This window comes from Nicotiana attenuata, chromosome 1, assembly GCF_001879085.1.
Source record: "Nicotiana attenuata strain UT chromosome 1, NIATTr2, whole genome shotgun sequence".
Lineage (NCBI taxonomy): Eukaryota > Viridiplantae > Streptophyta > Magnoliopsida > Solanales > Solanaceae > Nicotiana > Nicotiana attenuata.
Window position 1 is genome coordinate 94,921,997 of NC_031989.1, and position 21,671 is coordinate 94,943,667.

Consider the following 21,671-nt stretch of genomic DNA (forward strand, 5'->3'; position numbering starts at 1 on the left):
TGGGCTCATTACGCAAGTCTGGCCCATCTTCAATCACAGAAACTGACCTTGAAGATCTGGCCTATGGCCTTGGCCAAAGTAATTACACATCTAACAGCAGTCGTTCTTAACTCATGAAATTAGAAGCTAGCTTATTACAGCACTCCAAATGAAAAGGAAACTTTCCAGAATTAGAACATTATGTTATAACCTATTAATACATGAACTATTACAGTAACAACTAATCTATTACAACTTTCCATGTAATTAATAAACTAATGAACACCCGCCTCTTTTTGGACATGATTTCTCCATTAGAAAAGGTTGATCTAAACTCAGCATGCTACCAATAACAAACATTCAATTCTTAGCCTATTAACCTGCTGATTTGGCCAACTAGTGGCCAAACTCACAGATTACAGCTCATACTTAGCAAACCAAACTCGGATGACATCAAGTAAATAGCAAGTTATGCACTTAAATAAAAAAAGACATCACTCTAATAAACAAGAATCAAGAATCAGAATATTTAGCTAAGGAGCATCTTCTTACTTCAACCATTACACAAAATGAACAAAGCAAATAAGCAGAAGACAAGACTAAAGTAGATTTAAAGCTTTAAACAAGCTGGAAATCCCAAAATCATTGCAAGAGTATACAATCTCACTTTATTCATGCTCAAATGTCTAAGGAAATCAGCTTTTCATTCAAAACATCTCAATCCAAGCATACAAAAGTTCAGAAAAAATACCTAGCTAAGGGAAAAACCAGCTTAAAGAAAACAAGGCAGCCTGCAATTCTAACTCAGCTCAGCAAACCAGCAGCAACAGAAAGGCAAAACCAAACTTCAACCGCAGCTAACCACAGAAAAAACCCCAAAGAGAATCCAAGAAACTTCCAATTTCAAACAATGTTTTCAGCTTATGAACAAAAGGGAGAAGTTTTTGGAAATATTTCTAAGGTTTTCTGAAATCTTAAATTTTCAGAGGAAAAAGGAATTTTATGCAGAGAATAATGCTAATTGTCTAATGATTGTGTATGATTGTCTAATTATTTTCAGAATGAAAGAGCCTATATATATATAGGCTGCCTAGGCCTATATTTTGGGGAATATTCCTTATCCTAGGAGCTGAAAATAGTACAATACAGCTGCACCATTTCTTGGAAACTTCTGATTTTTAGCCTAAGTAAAAGTCCAATTTTACCCTTCAAGTTACTGCTTATTTCACCTTTAACCTAAATTCTTTTAGTTCAATTAGGTCCCTAAGGTTCCTATTGATTTTCAAATCAGGGACAACAACCATCAAGAAAGACAAACAGAACCAAAAAGGATGAAATTCAAACTTAAGACTAACCTAATTAGCAGACAAAAGTGATTATCTAAATAAATCTAAACAAAGACTAGGTTTAAAACGACTAATGCATCTACAAAAGTTAACATGAAACTGCAAAGAAATCCTAAACTAATCAGTTTATGAATAAATTAATAAACTAAGCTATATATTTTTAATAGCTAATCAAAAATCAACCAAAAGGACTATTGATCAACTTCAGAGTTTGAATTAGAACAAAAAATAAGAGAAAAACAGAGTAACCAATTTATCGAAAACTCTAATTAAAAACAAACCTATGCCAATCATGCTTTGATTAATCTAGTGAACAAAGTGTAAGCAAACAACTAAAAAACAGGTAAAAACCCTAAACCATGCGGCTAAACAAAGATATGAACATGAAGAGGGAAAAGAAAACCTAAGAAAAGAAAGAAAAAAAACAGAAAAGTAAAGGGGAATTACCTACGCTAACTGTAAGAAATATGCTGGACTTGGTCGACCTTGCCGGAGTTTGACCGGATTCTGGCAGGTTTGAAAACAAACCAAACCCACATGAATCAATTGCTCTTGTCAAGAGCAATTGACTCATGTAAGTTTGAGCCGTTAAACCTTCCGGAATCAACCAGTGCAGACTTTTTAGGGTTTCAGAATCTGAGATTTAAAATTCGATCAAACTGAGGCCGATTCGGATGGGGCTAATGGTGGTTTAGGGATTAGAGGGGTGCAAGGATTACAGGGTGCGAATTTGGGGCCATTTAGAACACTTAAGGTTTTGAGGGTTCCGATATCGATTTAATATTCGAAGGGTTTGACAGGGTTTTGGGGAAATTGGTTAGGAGATTCATAAAGAGGAGACGAAGGGGAGTCGGTTGATTTGGGGTGGATTGGTGGTGGTCCGCCGCCGTGAGGCGATTTCCCTGCCGGCGGACCACGGCGGAGGAGGGCGGAGCCGGCGATGGATTTTAGGGCGGCTAGGGTTCGAAGTTTTGAGAGAGATGAGAGACAGAGATGAGTCTTTGGGGTTAGGGGGGATCTATTCGGACAGTTAAATACAAAATGAGGGGTTAGTTTTGGGCCGTTGGATCATAATGATCCAACAATCGTGATGAGATCAGGGCAAACGGTATCGTTTGGGGTGTGAGGGGTTGGACCGGGTATAGGGATGGTTTGGGCCTGGGTCGGTTAAAAAGGGATTTGGGATGGGGTTTGGGTTGTTTCTTGGACGGGTTTGTTAAAAAGGGATTTGGGCTGGGGTTTGGATGGTTTCTTGGATGGGTTTGGGTATGGGGGCAGCCCAATTCAATTAAAAGACCCCTTTCTCGATTTACCCCTTCTTTTCTTTTTCTTTTCTTTTTGTTTCTTCAATTAAAAATCCTAAAATTAAAATCCTAAATTATCTAAATTGTAAAATTAAACCAATTACCTAATTACAATAATTATAAAAGTTACTTAATTCTAAATTTAAAGAGAAAAACCAATAACCTAAAAATTAAAAGGCAAAAATGTAAAATGAGCTATTTTTGTGATTTTTATTTTTTATAAAATAAATAATTACTAATTAATCCTAAAAATATAAAAATAAAGCCTAAATTCAATGCATGGTATTTTTGGTATTTTCATGTTTTAAATAAAAATTAAACGTGCACAAGAATGCAAACAATTAATAAAATTCTACGAAAATTCCTAAAATGGCAAATAATTAACAAAAAAAAATTATTTTCTTGGGATTTTATAGGAGTATTTCGTATAGGGCAAAAATCACATGCTCACAATGGAGGTCCTCGAGATTGGGTACCATCTCGGGACTTGGTTGATGCGGAGGTCGCTGCTTTTTCCATATATAGGGTTGCTTTCCCCCTTCTGATCATTCCATTATTTCAAGTAGTTGTCTTCCTTTGTGGAACTTTCTTTTCTTGTGTCAAGGCTTTCACTATTTCGATTCTGAGGGTTCTGCTCGGATTTTCTAGTCTTATCACAGCTGTGGCAGCCGCACCAAGGTCCGCTCGGCGAGGAGAGGGGAGTTCCGCCCTTGAAGACCTTTTTAACCAGGACGCTCGGGTCATCGGGAGTATGTTTCAAGGTTTATTTACCTGGTGGGAGAGGAGCATCTCGAATCGGTGAGGAGAGACTGCAGATGGGGGGAGAAGGTAGTACTGCGGGTACTTTCCCCAGGAGAGAGCATTATGGATCACGCTGAGGGGTTTTTGAACGTGTACACGTACCCCTACACGCTAGGCCCCCTGATAGGGTTGTGCTTGATTTCTGTCGGAAATACCAGGTCACCTTGGCGTAGATTCATCCGTCATTTTGGCGGATAGTATTTATGATGAGGTTCTTTGCGGAGAGAGCGGGACTTGAATTCACACTCAGTCATCTTATCAGGTTGCACCGGCCCTTTCACCCTCGAGGTCTTCTAACCTTACGATGCCGATCCACCCCGCCCTTTATTGTTGATGACGAAGAAGACGCAGATCAAGAGTGGATGAGCAGATTCGTTCGAGTACAGACCGTTGATGTTATCCCCGTGGAGTTTCTGTCATTCCCTGAGGAGTGGAATTTTACACGTAAGTGGTATACTCGTACCTTCGTAGTTTTGCTTATGGCACGGATAAGTTCTGTAAATGCTCCTTCCTTTCCTTTTCTGCAACAATAACATGGACGATGTACGAGGTCCCCGACCTGACGGACTGGGCTCGGAAGCTGGCGACTTTCTCGACTTACAATTAGCGTAAGTGGCGAGTTTTGTCTAAGGGCAGATAGGAGGCCAAACACCATGGTATGCGCTGTGTGATTTGCTTCTTTAAGGGCGTTTTCTTTTTACGCATACTAACCTTATCACCATAGGCGTCGGGGAATCCCTTGGAGCGAGACCGTGCCTCTTGGAGGGGGAGAAGAAAAGCCAGCTCCTGGGCTCGGAGCGATAATAATGAGCAAAAGGGGCTTTTGCAAGATGGCAGTGCTTACAGCAAGTTGATTCCAAGCCGGAGGCTCGGCGAGGATATGTCTTCCCCCATCGAAGGTACTTCGAGGGGGGACCGAGACTAGGAGCCGCATATGCTGAGCGATCGCGTCCCCATCGGGTGTGGTTCTTTTGGCGTGGACGGAGTCGGAATAGTAGATGTGCACTCAACTTTCGAGGAAGCTTAGAGGCTCTATTCTAAGGTGAGATTTTTGCCGTCCGTGTTGATTTTATAGTCTTGTAATTTTTACTTTCTTGTCGAGCTTTTCTTTCATAGGCTTTTGACAAGCTCAAGTCCGAGTTGCTTCGTCGTGAGGCCATGCTGCGGAAAGCTGTGGATGGGAAGAAGTCCTTCAGGCTTCTTTGTGATGAGAGAGAAGACGAGTTGGCACGCTTACGGTACTAGGCGAGTCGGAGCTTGAATTATGAGAGCTACCTGAAGGAGCAGGTAGTTTTTGTTCCGTATGAGTGTGTGTTCCTCCTTCTAGCTCCTGAGGCTAATGTTTTGTTTCTTTTCAGTTGCAGAAGAGGACGGAGGACCTGGAGCGCCTTCGGAACGAAGCTGGCCGAGCCAAGCGCGAGTATGATGAGTTAAAGGCTCAGGTGGAGGTTTAGGCTTCTGCGTGGAAGGGTGCTCTAGCTAAAACCTCCGCTTTTGAGGTTCAACTTCGCTTAGTTAGTGATAATAGCTCGGTTCGAACAGATATGATTATGAATCTCGAGGATGAGATTTTGAAGAAAAATGTCGAGGTTGTGGATGCCTGGGCTGAAGCCATAATGAGCCGAACCCCAACTGACTAGAAAGTGGCAGACTATTTGAATGATGTTGCCGATGCTCAAGCTGAGCCGAGAAAGGTTCTCGACCGCGAGGGCAGGAGCAAGGAATATGCTCGGTGTAAATCTTGAAGGAAAACCCTCGAAGAGATCCGTGCTAGGGGCTTTGACCTCTCGGTAGAGGTGAAGCGGGCGAGGGCAGACGAATGTGGCGCTAAGGCACTTTTGTCCGATGCCGATGATAGCGAGGATGAGACCAACGGGCCATAGTCCCCAAGGGGGACATAGATTTCACTTTCCGATTCTGTATATATCACTTTCAAAGTACGTTTGTAAATGGAGCTTGTGTTTTCTCGCATATGTGTATAAAAGGAAACCTTGCGGTTTTATTTCTTCTGCATTTATTTTTTCCTTGAATTTAGTCAGGTGAACTGGTCTTTGAGTTAGAAGGAAACCTTAGATTTATAGTATGGCACTGAGGCTCATTGGGCTGGCCCATAGGCTTTTACGCGCTTGGCCGATGCGACCTTTTAGTATAAGCCGGCGTTCAAGCTCTTATCCTTTTGCTCTTAGGCATGTTTGGTCAACTGTTTTGGGTTCAGTCTCCGAGTCGGGTCGGCTCAAGCTCATTCGACCCTCAAGTTTTTGAATTTTAAGCTGGCGATAGTGGCTCTAACGCTTTGGGTCGGTACGACCGTTTGTGTGAGCTAGCGACAATGGCTCTTACGCTTTGGGTCGATGTGACCTTTTGTGTGAGCTGGCGACAACGGCTCTAACGCTTTGGGTCGATGCAACCTTTAGTATAGGCTTTATTTTTCCCTCGTTAAGGATTTTTGAGATTGTGTTTGCCTGACTCTTCGACGGTCTGATAAAAACCTCGATTATGAGTCATTAAGTGGCGATGATCGAGCACCTCAGGAGGTTTGTCTCGGTGGCTGAGTAGCTCGAAGCCCGTAGTTTGGAGCTGACATGGTCGAAGCTCTTTTGCCTGTGTCGAGGGTAGCATGTTTAACTGGTTCTTTTCGAAGTAGATTCGAAGTAATTGAAGGCTTGTGATTTTGTAGTGACGGTTGCATGTCCCCGAGTCGCGTTAGTTTGGCAGGTACAGCCTTTTGACCGTAGTCATTTGTGTTTGGCCACAGTCTTTTAGTCCCGAGTGAAGTAGTTTCGGCGTCTATATCGAGGGTATGCCTTTTAGGGGTCTTACAAGTTCGATATATAGCCTTAACATTGAGATCGGGTTTATGCCTTTAGTAAGGTCTTACAAGTTTTACATGCTTTTGAGGTCTTACGGTTTTGGATACTTGGTACAAGTATGGTTCATGCCTTGCTCGAGGTCTTACAGATATTGTCACTTGGTACAAGCGCGGCATGCCTTGTTGGAGGTCTTACAGATGTTGTCACTTGGTACAAGTGTGGTTCATGCCTTGCTTGAGGTCTTACAGATATTGTTGTTGCCTTATACAGGTCTTACAAGACCGAGTCTGCCCGCTTGGGGTCTTATGGCCTCGGGTTTTTAATAAGTGGCGATTGGCGATAGTCCTCGAGTAACCGAGGGTTCCTTGGCTCGGGAGCCATTACTGGTAAACTTGGTATTTCCTCATTGAGGGCTTACGATTTCGGAGTTTCTGACCCGGAGGCCGTGCGATTTTGACGCCAGTCCCTGAGTGCTCAGGGAGCTTTTGGCTTTGGAGCCATTTTGTGACTTTGATGTTGCCTCGTTGAGGGCTTATGAGTTTAGAGCTCCGGCCTGGAGGTCATTCAGGCAGTCCCCGAGTGTTCGGGATGTTTTTGACAAAGGAGCCGTTTTTGCAAAAATACCGAGCTTCTTTGAAATGCAAAATGCTTTTTGAAATTATTCTTCGATTGCTTGGTGCAAGCATACATGTCATTGGTGTTGAGGGCTCGGTTATTCTATGTGGGCACAATTCGTTCGACCGTTTGGCCCGACACATTGTTTTTCCTATTGAGACCCTGTTGAGCATATCTTAGCTTCTCCGAGAAGGTGATCTTCTGGGGGGATGCCCCCCAGTATTCGAGGTTGATTGCAATAGAAGCCTTGAATACTTGTTGAGTTTTCCTTAAGTAGCATATAGGTGATGCCTCATTAAAAATCTCGCCGGTAAAACCCTTCTTGGGATAAAAACCCGATCGAAGGAAAAGAGTGCAACACATGCTTTTGAAACCTAAAGGCCTTCGAGTTGGGAGGCGCTTCAGCTGTTTCGATTGGATACCTGCACTTAGGTTAGTGTAAGATGTAATTGAAAAAGGGGAGGCGATCATACCTTAGTGCTGATGGCGCTTCGGCCCCTTATATGTTTCGATCGTTTGTCATGAGGACACGGTACGGTCCTTTGCTTCGTTTGGTTCAGACTTAGCCGAGGGCGTAGCTTGCTATCGCTATTTTACTATTTGATAATCCTTTGACTCCTTCGAGGGTGGAGGCACTAGTGTCGGTGTTACATCGTGCACTGCGAACATTTCCCTTGTCGCATGCTGTTTCCCGTAGACGGTTTTTTTCCCCTCTTTTGTCGGGAATTTCATCAATTAATGGAGAGTGGACGGTAATGCTCTCATGCAGTGTATCCATGGCCTTTTGAGCAAGGCATTGTACCTCATGTCTCCTTCGATGACATGGAATTTGGCATTTTGTGTTGTGCCGGCCACGTTGACTGGGAGGGTGATTTCCCCTTTTGTTGTTTCGCTCGCCATGTTGAATCCGTTGAGGACTCAAAATGCGGGCACAATTTGGTCGAGCAGCCCAAACTGCTCTACCACTCTCGACCTGATAATGTTGGCCGAGCTACCTGGACCACGAGTACACGTTTAATTTGAAATGTATTTACAAGGAAAGAGATTACCAACGCGTCGTTGTGAGGTTGAGACAAGGTCTCGATGTCATCGTCGCTTAACGTGAGGGAATCCACTGGTATGTAACCCCGAGTTCATTTTTCTCTGGTGATGGATATTTTTGTTCTACTGATCGTGGGTTCCTGTGGTTCGTCGATGCCTCTTAAGATCATGTGGATGACATGTTGTGGCTCATTTGTTTTGTTCTTCTTGGTCGCCTCTCTTTCCCGGAACTGGTTTTTGGCCCGGTCTCTGAGGAGTTCTTGGAGGTGACCTTTGCTTAGTAGTCGGGCTACTTCTTCCCGGAGCTGATGGTAATCTTCGGTTCTGTGGCCGTGCGTGTTGTGAAATTCGCACACTAAGTTATGATTTCTTTGTGAAGGATATGATTGTACAGGCCTGGGCCACCTGGCATCTCTAATTTTACTGATGGAGAACACGATGTCTGATACGTCGACGTTGAAGTTGTATTCCGATAGGCGAGGTGCTTCCGTTGGCCCCGTATGCTTATCGAATCTGGCTTTGATGATGAGTCCCCGAGAATTCTGTCCTCGATCCATCCTTTGATCATTGCAGGGTATGTTGCGCCTCGGGGCATTTCTCCCGTCTTTATTGTATGGCTGGTACCTTTCTTTGTTTGGCTTTGGCTCCTTCGCTAGAAGCCTGCTTAGGTATACTGAGCCCGAGGGGGCTCCTAGTTGGTCGTCCTCGACCCTGATTTTTGACTTGTATCGGTTGTGAACGTCCGACCAGGTCACGGTGGGATATTCAACCAGATTCTATTTCAGCTGCTTCAAAGCCACCGAGCTTCGGTCATTCAGACCTTGAGTGAAGGCCTGCACTGCCCAGTCGTCGGAGACTGGTGGTAGTTCCATTCGTTTCATTTGAAAGCAAGATATAAACTCTCGCAGCATCTCATTCTCCCTTTGCTTAATCTTGAAGACGTCAGATTTCCTTGTTGCTACTTTGATGGCACCAGCATTTGCCATAATGAATGAATCCGCCAGCATGGCAAAAGAATCTATCGAGTTTGGGGCCAGGTTGTGATACCACATCGTTGCCCCTTTAGAAAGAGTTTCCCTGAACTTCTTCAGTAGGACGGACTCGATCTCATGTCCCTCAGGTCGTTGCCTTTCACCGCACAGGTGTAAGTAGTAACATGCTCATTGGGGTCCGAGGTTCCGTTATACTTCGGAAGGTCGGGCATTCTAAACTTCTTTGGAATGGGTTTCGGGGCCGCCTCCTGTGGGAACGGCTTCTGTACGAACTTCTTTGAATCCACACCTTTTAAGACCGGGGGTGCGCCTAGAATTTGGTCGACCCTGGAGTTGTAGGTCTCGACCTTCTTGTCGTTGGCCTCTATCTTCTTTTCGCCCGATTCGATCCTCTTTGTGAGGTCCTCGAGCATATTTACGATGGCGAGGTCGGTTGTCGACCCGTTGTTGCTTGACCTCTCTGGTACCTGCTTCGCTAGGGGAGCCGTCCCCGGTGCTACCGTGCTAGGAGTTTTCTGGTGACTATGCAGCTGAGCAATAGCCAGTTGTTGTGCCTGCAACATTTCAAAAATAATGTGAAGGCTAACATCCTGCTCTTCCCTAGCTGGGGTTTTCTGGGTTTCTGGTTGGTCTCCTTCGTGTATGCTCCTGTTAGTGTGGGAGCTTATTTCGATGTGTTGAGCGTCGCGTGAAACCGCGTCCACGGGAATTGATTCGGGTGCATCCTCAGGGTTTCGTGGTGCCACACCAACACCTGGGACGTCAACACCGTTTTCCCCATGGTCTTCGAGATCGATGTTTTCACGAGCATTTACTGAGTTAGACATTTTGACCTGAAATCAAAAGATCTTGGACCAGAAAAAGAGTAAAAGATAAATTGTGGTACGTGGTTAAACCAGCAAGAAAATAATCACTATTAATGTTAGCCCCACGGTGGGCGCCAAACTGTTTACCGTGAAAATGGTAATAACAATTAAATTTGATTGTGAGGTTCTAAAAATACGTGATCTATTTTTATGCTAGTTGTTAAGAGATGGATGCTAAGTAAAAGGTTAGAAATCAGGATTATAGCTTAGAAACGGTATGATGGTCGAACCAAACGGTTGGGATCGGGGGTCTTGAGCCGTCGATTGCGAGGCCTCGGGGTCGAGCTGGATGGCCGATTTGGGGCAATCGAGGGAGAGATAACAGTTACAAGAGCTTTGATGGTGGCCCTTTATGATCAATGATAAGCAATAAATGAAGAACAATAAATAAAACACGATGAATGTAAGCAATAAATGAAGTAGTAAAATCAAGAGAATATGCTACAGAGCAGAGAGGATGTTCTTGTGTCTTTTGTATTGAGCAACAGATCCCTACAAATGACAAGGGATCCCCTTTATATATGAGGGGGAACATAGTACAAAAGCATTAATTACAAAGATATGGGGCAGGTATAGCTACTCAATGCCCTGATACGGGTCAGAGCTAGACCTCTAGGTTTTGTCAGCCCTAGTCGTGCGCCTAGGGAACTTCCCACTTTTTTATCATAGCAGTCGACTTGCACCATCTCAAGGTTGGGCATCGATGGCCCTTCAGGGTGAATCTCGACCGTAGTCCCGAGCCTTTGGAGAGCTTCTCTTACGAGGCATTATAAAGGCCGAAAATCGGACCCTCCGATTTTACCGCATACACCTGCTATTTATTCTATTTTTGCATGGGACTAAGCCATGTCCCAAACCCTACATGAGGCTAACCCCTGCCTCCATTTTGCATAAGGCTAAGCTCTGCCTTCCATTTGCATGAGACTAAGCCCTGTCTCGAATCTTGCATGAGACTAAGCTCTGTCTCCATCTACATGAGGCCAAGCCCTGCCTCCATATCTGCATGAGGCTAAGCCCTGCCTCCATTTTGCATAAGGCTAAGCTCTGCCTTCCATTTGCATGGGACTAAGCCCTGTCCCGAATCTTGCATGAGACTAAGCTCTGTCTCCATCTGCATGAGGCTAAGCCCTGCCTCCGAATCTTGCATGAGACTAAGCTATGTCTCCATCTGCATGAGGCTAAGCCCTGCCTCCATATCTGCATGAGGCTAAGCCCTGTCTCTATCTGCATGAGGCTAAGCCCTTCCTCCATATCTGCATGAGGCTATGCCCTGCCTCCATATCTGCATGAGGCTAAGCCCTGCCTCCATTTTGCATAAGGCTAAGCTCTGCCTCCATTTGCATAGGACTAAGCCATGTCCCAAATCTTGCATGAGACTAAGCTATGTCTCCATCTGCATGAGGCTAAGCCCTGCCTCCATATCTGCATAAGACTAAGCTCTACTTTGCATTTGCATGGGACTAAGCCCTGTCTCAAATCCTGCATGTGGCTAAGCCCTGCCTCTATATTGGCATAAGGCTAAGCTCTGCCTTCCGTCTGCATAGGACTATGCCATGTCCCAAATGTTGCATGAGGCTAAGCTCTGCCTCCTATTTGCATAAGGCCAATCATCGCCTTTATTTGCCGAGACTAAGCACTGTCTCTTCGACACTATCTATTCGCTCCTCTTTCAGGCTAAGCTCTTCCCTTAACCTCACAAGACTAAGCCTTGTCTTGTTGATTTTAGCATCATATTATTGCATCTCATGGGCTGAAATATCGCCAACTTGTCCAAAGGCGTCATTGTCTAAAGGCATCATCCTCATAGCCGAAAGACACCATGCAATGGCCTGAGGATCTCTCAAAGTTGCATATCATTATTCAAAGGCGTCATGGTTCGGAGGCACCATTTTCATGGCCCGAGAACATCATTTCATGGCCTGCGAATCCCCCACCAAACAATTCATTGCCCAGGACATCATGGTCTAAGGACGTCATCCTCAACCGTCCAAAGACAATTCTCACGGTCTGAAGGGAATCTGCATCATGTTTAAATTTCCGCACAAATATATACTTGTAGTATCTCTTTCCTTGCAAGTGACCCGATAAGCAACCGCTACCCCAACAGGAGCAATCCCGCTCCAGTTCTTTCAAATTATCTCAAATCTGACCGCTCACCATAACCATCTTTCCACCCATTCCAAAGGCTCGTGTCCGTTCTTGTGATGACTTCATCGGTATATTCCGCCGATGAATCCATAACTACACATGGCCTGATTCCTGTAAAGGCAGGGACATGTAGGCAGCTTAGAGACCGGGGTTCGGCCTCCATTTTTTGAAATATCCTAATCGGTCAAAATTGGCCATCATTTCTTTACCCGAAAACTCTTTCATCCTTCCCGGGTAAAGAGGGGCAGCTGTTGATACCCAATTTTTCCCAATAATATTTATAAAATGCATATATGCCTTCAAAACCATGCATCAGCATCAATTGACATATTTTCATAATTTCTACATTTTTTAGTGATTATTAATTAATTTATCCCATCATTTTATTTATATAAACAATCACTAATTGCATCACAAATAGTTTTATAATAATTTTGTGACTTAATTTTATCATTTGCATTTGTACTATTATTTCGCAAATAGCCACATTTGTATTTTTGGGGTTATAATTGCAATTACTTTGCAATTATGCAATTATAGCCCATGCATGCATTATTACATTATCTTACCAGAAAATAGCCTTTTATATTTTTTAAATATTAATTATTTTAAAGCATTTTATGGATGAACATTATTTTTTATAATCTGTTAATTATTTTATAAAATATTTTGATCAATTTTTTGGGTATTTAACAAATAGCCTTTTATTTTTCAGACCTGGCCACCTTTAAAACCAACCCAAACCCCTTAATATTAACCCAAAAGCAGCCCAAAATTCCCCAGGACCAAAACAATTACCCCTAGCCCAAGTAAATCCTACCCGACCCCAAACCCTCTAAATCTTAGCCGTTGATCATAGAGATCAATGGCCACCATCACTTCTTACCATTTTCACCAAATGACCCCCCAAAACCCTATCCATTATTCACAAATGGCCGCCCTAAAATCCCTAATTCTCTCCGTCTCTCTGAGACCTAAACCTAACCGTAGCCGCCGCCACCCAAAACTAGCCCTAATCCCTTTGATTCCTGTTCGATCTATGGGTTTCCATGGCCGTTTGAGGCTCCTACTGATCTTCTACGTCTCCTGGTTGCTCGTTTTTATGATTTCCTGGAAAGATCTCGAAGAGATCTAACCAGATCTGGTTCAAGACTCTCTGAGAGTCCGTCTATGGTTTTGAGTGTTACTATTTCGATGCTTTTACGGTTCAAATCTCTTGTTTGAGACTGGATTCTCTTTACCCTTTCATTATTTCTTCAAAACCCTCATTTCAAATACGAATTCATCCAGATCTTTGTAGATCTGGAAGTTTCTAACTTCCTCGTCGATTTTTCTTTAAAGAGTTTCTTGTTTCTTCATTATTAGTCGATTTCTGGCACTATGTTATCTTAGGTTTGATTTCTTTATTATATGTTGTTCAATCCTCTGCATGTTCAAAGTGTTTTCAAATTCCCATGGTTGTTCTTCAAGGTTCTTTTACTTTTCTACTACTAACCGATTATTAGCACTACGCTACTTTAGGTTTTTGATTTCTCTGATTTCTGTTGTTTGAATCTCTGTATGTTTGAAGTGCTTTCTGTTTCCATGGCTATTTCTTTAAAGTTCTCCTAATCTTCCTGCTACTAATCAACCATAAGTATCTTTCTAATTATTTGGGGTTTCCACTTCTGTTTTTGCAAAAGGTTTTCTGAAGTTTTTATGTTTCTGCTGATGTTTCTAGCATGGTTATGTTTCTGGGCCAATTGCTTGACTATTTAGTGTTTGATTTCAACCTTTTTCCCGTTATTATTTGAGTAATTGAATGATTAACCTAATTATCTAGGTTTTCATTTGTGTAGTAAACTAATTTACTGATCTCTGATTTGTTTTCCTTAATCCCGAATTCTTAAATGACATCTCTTGTCTATCTGTGAGTTGATTGGCCCTTTGATTACCCGTGTTACCTTATTTGTGAAGCTGATTACTTGATTTAAGGGTTCTAACCCTAATTGATTTTCAAACCTACTTCTTGCCTTATTTGAAATTCAATTAGAGTTATTTATGGTATAATTTCCTAATTTCCTACCCCTAATCAAGCTTGATTGATTATTTGATTACTTCCTTACCTTATTTTTGCAATGTCAATTTGCCTTGCCTTATTTACCTACACTATTCGACTCCTATATATATATATATATATATATATATATATATATATATATATTCTATATTAGACACGGGAAATAGTTCNCTTTACCTTTACCTTTACTTTTAGTTCTATAGTCTATTAGTCTCGTCTTACTTACTTACTACTACTACGTATATATATATATATATATATATATATATATATATATATATATTCTACCTTGGACAGGATAATTAATTCACACACACACACAAAACTTTCCTCTCATCTATCTCTCTGCTACTTGTGATCACTGCTTGACTAGCCGGCTGAAAGCCAAGGCTAGGCTGTTGAATCTTGTCTACTTCACCTTCTATTTCTGCTTCCTTAACTGGTATATCTCTACCATTGTCATTCAATTAATTTGTGTGTTTATCAGCATGCAACTTATGTATATGCACGCTCATTCTACCTTGGACAGGATAATTAATTCACACACACACAAAACTTTCCTCTCATCTATCTCTCTGCTACTTGTGATCACTGCTTGACTAGCCGGCTGAAAGCCAAGGCTAGGCTGTTGAATCTTGTCTACTTCACCTTCTATTTCTTCTTCCTTAACTGATATGTCTCTACCATTGTCATTCAATTAATTTGTGTGTTTATCAGCATGCAACTTCTGTTTAAATTTTTGTATTTATCAGCATGCTACTTCTGTTTAAATCTGTGTGTTTATCAGCATGCTACTTCTGTTTAAATTTGTGTGTTTGTCAGCATGCTTCTTCTGTTTAAATCTGTGTGTTCATCAGCATGTTACTTATGTTTGAATTTGTTTGTTTACCAGCATACTTACTTCTATTTAATCCATGTGTTGGTTAGCATGACTAGGGGTGTGCATTCGAATCGGTTTATTGATAAATCGAATCGATTATTTGTTATCGGTTTATCGATATCGGTTTATCGATTTATCGATTTCGATCTCGATTTCGAAATTTTCCTTATCGATTTATCGATTTCGATTTCGATATTGTCCTCTTCGGTTATCGGTTTATCGGAAAACCGATATGATATACTAAAAAGACAAATATACCCTTATTCTATTATACCCTTTCCTTTACCCTAAGTCCCTAACCCTATTATTTCCTCTACCTATTCTTCAGCGCCGTTTTTCTCGTATTTAATTGGAAAAGGAGGTGCTGGTATAGTCTACAAGGGGGAATGCCGAGTGGAGAACACGTTGCCGTTAAAAGGTTTCCGGCTATGAGCAGGGGTTCCTCTCATGATCATGGGTTCAATGCAGAGATACGGACTCTTGGGAGGATCACACACAGGCACATTGTTAGGTTATTAGGATTTTGCTCGAATCATGAGACAAATCTATTGGTCTCTGAGTACATGCGTAATGGGAGCCTTGGGGAAATGCTTCATGGCAAGAAAGGCAGTCATTTACATTGGGATACCAGGTATAAGATAACAGTGGAGGCTGCGAAGGGTCTTTGCTATCTCAATCACGATTGCTCTCCTTTGATCCTTCATCGTGATGTGAAATCAAACAATATTCTGCTGGATTCCAACTTTGAAGCGCATGTTGCTGATTTTGGACTTGCTAAGTTCTTGCAAGATTCAGAGACATCAGAATGCATATCTGCCATTGCTGGTTCTTATGGTTACATTGCTCCAGGTATTTTATATAAGCCTTCATATGACATCCCTTACATTAGTTTCATTGCATGTGCTTGTTGACATAATTTTTATGTTATAAACGGTGTTCGTCTTATTTTAGCTTCTTTTTGTCCATATTAGTTAGGTGTGTTTATAGCGATATACATTCCGTGGAATTCTGCAAATTTTCTTATCAGTGTAATCGATAACCGAATCGATAAGCCCCAAAAATCGAAAAAATCGAAACCTTATTGAAACGATAACGATAAGCATATCTATAAATCGGTAATCGATAAGTAATTATCGATAAGGGTCAAAATCGAATCGATAAATCGGATGCACACAGCTTCTTCTGTTTAAATCTTTGTGTTCATCAGCATGTTACTTCTGTTTGAATTTGTTTGTTTACCAGCATACTTACTTCTGTTCAATCCATGTGTTGGTTAGCATGACTACTTCTGTCAAATCTATGTGGCTACTTCTATGTAGTCAATAGCATGTCTAACTATGTGTTTCCTAGCATGTCTATTAATATTCAATCTATGTGTTTATGTCTACTCATGTCCAATACATGTGTTTACTACAATAGCATGTCGACTTCTGTTTTTTAATTAGAACTAGGGGTTCTGCTTTCAGCAAGTTTGCATGTTTACTTATGTCTAAAGTTAGATCTATGTCTTACTCCCCTACTAAGCATGTTCTCCCTATCTAGATACCTTGCTCCCCAATCCCTACTATCCCTTATATGTGGCTGTTTTGGTCCTCAGCATGCCTTGCTTCTGTGTTTGGTCACTTAGTAACAACCAATAAACTAAGATATTTGTTTCTAAATGTTATTTGCTGAAACCTTTGCCTAAGTTCCAAGAGTGACCCTGTTTGCTCCTTATTTCCTGAAGAGTCTAAAAAAACTGTTTTCTCAAAACTGCTCTTATAAAGCACTATCCACTTCAATTCCTAGAACACTTAGGCTCCTGCCCCTCCAGTGTGAGCATTTGCTTTAGAGTCCATAAGGCTCTTCTGAACTTTGACATACTAGGGCTGGCTACTCCACACTGCACAAGCTGATGATTTTAAGAGGACCTTGGTGTAAGCACTGCCCTGGGTCCCTGAGGCCCTTGGGAACTTTGACACATCAGGGTACCCTTCTTGCACTATGAGATGTGGCATTTGAGACTGTTTGAAGGCCTGGTTCCCCAGGTTTTGCTTTGGGCCTATCCAGGCTCCCTATAGTATACTGTTATCTTTCCTGTAATTCATTTTTACACTTGGTCTGTAATATTATTTACTTTGTAAATAGATATTGGGGAAATTAGTAAAATGGGGAGGGATTATTATACACATTTTGTTGGGGAATGGGTATGTATCATGTCTATAGGATTTAAAATTAGTGTTTACATAGGACATTGCAATGTTCATCACTTGTATGCATTATAGAGATCATGTCTATAGGGCTCAAATCCACTTCTGCAATCAGAAATCATATCATTGTGCTATTTGACTATTTGCATTATATATACCATGCCTATAGGTTACAATCAGTCTCGCACGTTTAGATACCATGCCTATAAGTTTAAAATTAATTTCTGCATTTAGGAGTCACGCTAAATAGGTTCAGCATATTTAGCACTTAGAAGCCATGCTTATAGGGTCTAAAAAACCAATCTTACTTTCTAGACACTATGTTTGTGAGTTTAAAATCAATCCTCCCATGCCAATCAGGTCTTAAAATTACCACATTGTCTAAAATTAGTCTTCACATCTAGACAGCATGCCTATAGGATCTAATGAACCCAAACTGCTTGTTTAAAATAGTTTTACTGGTTGTTGCACTTCTGATTGACGACTAGATATCATGTACATAGGATATCATTGATACGCGGCTAGGAAAGCCTGTAGGGCGATTAAAAACCATGTAAACTGTAAAACTGTGCTTCTGATTAACCATCCAGATTCAGCAACCCCCTCAAAAATCAGTAGGCAAACTGATTAGGTGTTGGTTCCCACTTTAATAAAGCTTTGCATATGTTCTGATTTGTGCTCACCTAGCTATCCTTTCATTAGGACTCTTTTCAAAGGTCTAAAACACTGCTGCCTAAGACGTGCATTTGTTTGTTCTATTTATGGAGGTAAAATGTGAGCCCCCTTAATTGTTGTTTTCTTGGTAGTCCTAACTATTTTGGTTGTCGCCTAGAATTTTCTCCTTTTTAATCACTGTAGGAGAGTCTAGTTCCACCTTAACTAGGAGTCCTAAATACCTCCGGGACTATATAAGTAAAGGGACAGGTAATGGACGCATAGGATATATCTTAAGGTTTCTAGAACGATTTTGGCTATGACCAAGGGGAGGGAATTGGGTAGTAAAGGATATGATGACATGTGCGCCAATGTCACGCGTAACGCCTCTATCTGAGGGAAGTTTACCGGGCATTGTACAAATGTGATCCTATAGGCCAACAAACCTAGGACCTCTCTCTTCTTATTTATATATGTGTGCTTAGACTGCTTATTTGTTAAAGTCCCTTTATCGTACCTATGTGCTTAGACTACTTATCGGTCAAATTTTCTCTATCTTATATGAGTGCTTAGACTATCTATTTGTTAAATGATTAATTCACATAATTGATTTCGGGCGGGACCCACCGTTGTGGACCGCCAGGGGTGCCTAACACCTTCCCCTCAAGGTTATTTCAAGCCCTTACCCAAGTCTCTGGTAATGCAAACCGGTTCTTATGAGTTATTTGCTCTAGGTGCCCTAACGCACCTTTAGTCCGTTAGGTGGCGAATCTTCAAGGTCAAATACCCAATTCCCAAAAGGAAATGATTTGTTCCCCCATGAATGTCGAAACCCGAACTCCGCGAGGAAAAAGGGGGCGCGACAGGGTTAACCCCCAAGCTCAGGAAAAAACTTATTGATTTTCTTAAAGCTAACACTAACTGTTTTGCTTGGTCCAATCTTGACATAACAGGGATCCCACCGTAGGTAACCACTCCAACCTAAGTTTGGACCCGAAGTTCCATCCAGTTAAGCAAACGAAAAGGCCACAGTCCGATATCAAACACGTGTTCATCAAGGATGAGGTATCCAAACTTCTAAAAATAGGATCCATCCGGGAAGTTAAATACCTAGATTGGTTAGCTAACATAGTGGTAGTACCTAAAAAAGGAAATAAACTAAGGATGTGCGTAGATTATAAGGATGTAAACAAAGCATGCCCAAAGGATTCTTTCCCTTTTCCTAACATCGATCGAATGATCGACGTGACGATCGGGCACGAGATACTCAGGTTTCTCGATGCCTACTCTGGGTGCAACCAAATTCGGATGGACCCGAACGATCAATAAAAGACTTATTTCATAACAAAATTTGGCACCTACTGCTATAACCTAATGATGTCCGGATTAAAGAACATCGGTGCCACCTACCAATGCCTAGTAAACTGGATGTTCGAAGAACAAATAGGGAAATCAATGGAAGTTTATATTGACGATATATTAGTCAAGTCCCTGCAAGAAGAGGACCATCTGAAACATTTCCAGGAAACCTTCGACATACTAAGGAAGTACAAAATGAAGCTAAACCCGGAGAAGTGTGCAGCTAGGGTCGATAAAATTCCTCGGGTTCATGGTATCTAATTAGGGGATAGAGATCAATCCTGACAAAATAAAGGCCATAGAAGACATCAACATCAAGGCGGTTCAAAGACTGACCGGGCGTATAGCCGCGTTAGGACGGTTCATCTCGAGGTCTTTGGACAAGAGCCATCTGTTCTTCTCACTATTGAAAAAGAAGAACAATTTTTCTTGGACTCCAGAATGCTAGCTTTGGAAGAACTCAAGCGATATCTGTCGAGCCCCCCTTTGCTGCACACTCCGAAGGCGGACGAATAGTTGTACCTCTACTTGGCAATTTCCGAGGCGGCGGTAAGTGGTGTCTTATTTCGTGAGGAAGAAGGTAAACAATTTCCTATTTATTATGTTAGTAGAACCCTAGGCAATACCAAAACAAGGTATCCTTACCTAGAGAAGTTAGCGCACGCCTTCCTAAGTGCTTCCAGGAAACTAAAACCGTACTTTCAGTTCCACCCCATATGTGTCGTAACCTGTTACCCGCTGAGGAATATCGTGCATAGGACTGAGTTCTCGGGCTGGCTGGCCAAATGGGCCATGGAGATTAGTCGGTATGATATCGACCATTGACCCTGGACCGCTATAAAATCTCATATTTTGGCAAACTTCATGGTTGACTTTATGCTGGCCTTGATACCCGAAGTCAAAAAGGAATTACTGCTCATTTCGGGGGCTAATCTGGGGAACTGGACCCTATTCACGGACGGTGCCTCCAACACGAAGGGATTCGGGCTCTGTATCCTGTTAAAACCACTTGCACGAAGCATAATTAGATAATTTATTAGAACTGAAAAATTAACTAACTATGAAGTCGAGTATGAAGCTATGATTGCAGGTCTAGAACTGGCTAAGAAACACGAGGCCGAAGTGATCGAAGCCAAATAAGACCCCTTCCTCATCGTAAATCAAGTCAACGAAATGTTCGAAGTAAAAGAGGAATTAATGCGGAGGTACTTGGAAAAATTGCAGGTGACCTTGCACCAAATTCATGGAATGGACTCTGCAACATGTACCTCGAGATCAACTTGGGGTCGTCTGTCAACTCCATTGAATTCGCTCGGGGGCAGTGGTGCAATTGATAAATTTGGTGGTAGAAAAAGGTTACACCGAAGTAAACTCGACAAGTTTCACTTGGGATTGGAGAAACAAATATATTGACTACCTAAAGACAGGAAAATAACCATCAGATCCCAAGGAATCAAGAGCCCTGTGCACCAAAGCTGCGAGATTTAGCTCAGTCGAGGGGGCATTATTCAGAAGATCCATCTTCGACCCACTTGCTAGATGCTAAAGTCCGGGAGAGACCAAATACGCCATGAGAGAAGTCCCCGAGGGGGGAACCATTCGGGGCCAGAATCCTTAGTTTAGAAGCTAATCAGAGCAGGCTACAACTGGAATGAGATGGAGAAGGATGCGAAAGACTTCGTGCAAAAACGCAATGAGTGCCAAAGATACGCCCCGATGATTCATTAACCAGGAGAATGCTCCACCCGGTCTTGTCACCATGGCTGTTTATGAAATAGGAAATGGACATCGTCGGTCCCCTGCCATGTTCGTCCGGTAAATTCCGATACATTCTATTCATGACCGATTATTTTTCCAAATGGGTCGATGATCAAGAGTGAGAGAAGGTCCGGGAGAAAGAAGTCATTGACTTCATCTGGGATCATATAATATGTCAATTTGGGATACCAGCCAAGATCGTTTGCGACAACGGAAAACAATTCCTCGGCAGCAAGGTAAGTAAGTTTTTCGAAGACTGCAATATCAAGAAGATATTATCAACGCCTTACCACCCTAGAGGGAATGGAAGCGAAATCAAGGAACAAATCTATACTCCAAAACCTGAAAAAGAGATTGATCGGTTCGAAGGAAAAGTGGAAGGAAATCTTGCCCAAAGTCCTATGGGTATGCCGTACGACTTCGAAGTCGAGTACTGGGGCGACCCGGTTCTCTCTAGTCTACAGAGCGGAAGCCTTAATACTAGTCAATGTAGGGGAACCGAGCCTCAGGTTCCAGTATGCTACCGAAGAGTCAAACGACAAGGCCATGACCAAGAGCCTAGAATTATTAGACGAAAGGCGGGAAGCCGCCCTGGTCTGATAGGCTGCCCAAACACAAAGAGTAGGGAGGTACTACAACTAAAGAGCTAACTTCCGACATTTTTAAGTCGGGGGACTTGGTATTGAGAAAGGTAACACTACACACCAAGAACCCAAACAAAGGAAAACTGGGCCCGAATTGCGAAGGACCATACAGAGTCATCGGAACAATTGGAAAACGCTCGTTCAAACTCGAATCGGGAAATGGTGTACAACTACCGAACAATTGGAACGTGGCATACTTCGAGGGATACTACTGCTAAGGTACGAA

At 42.2% G+C, this 21,671-nt stretch overlaps 1 pseudogene; it reads left to right on the forward strand.

The window, feature by feature from the left end:
• Nucleotides 662–21,451, forward strand: LOC109238632 (annotated as a pseudogene).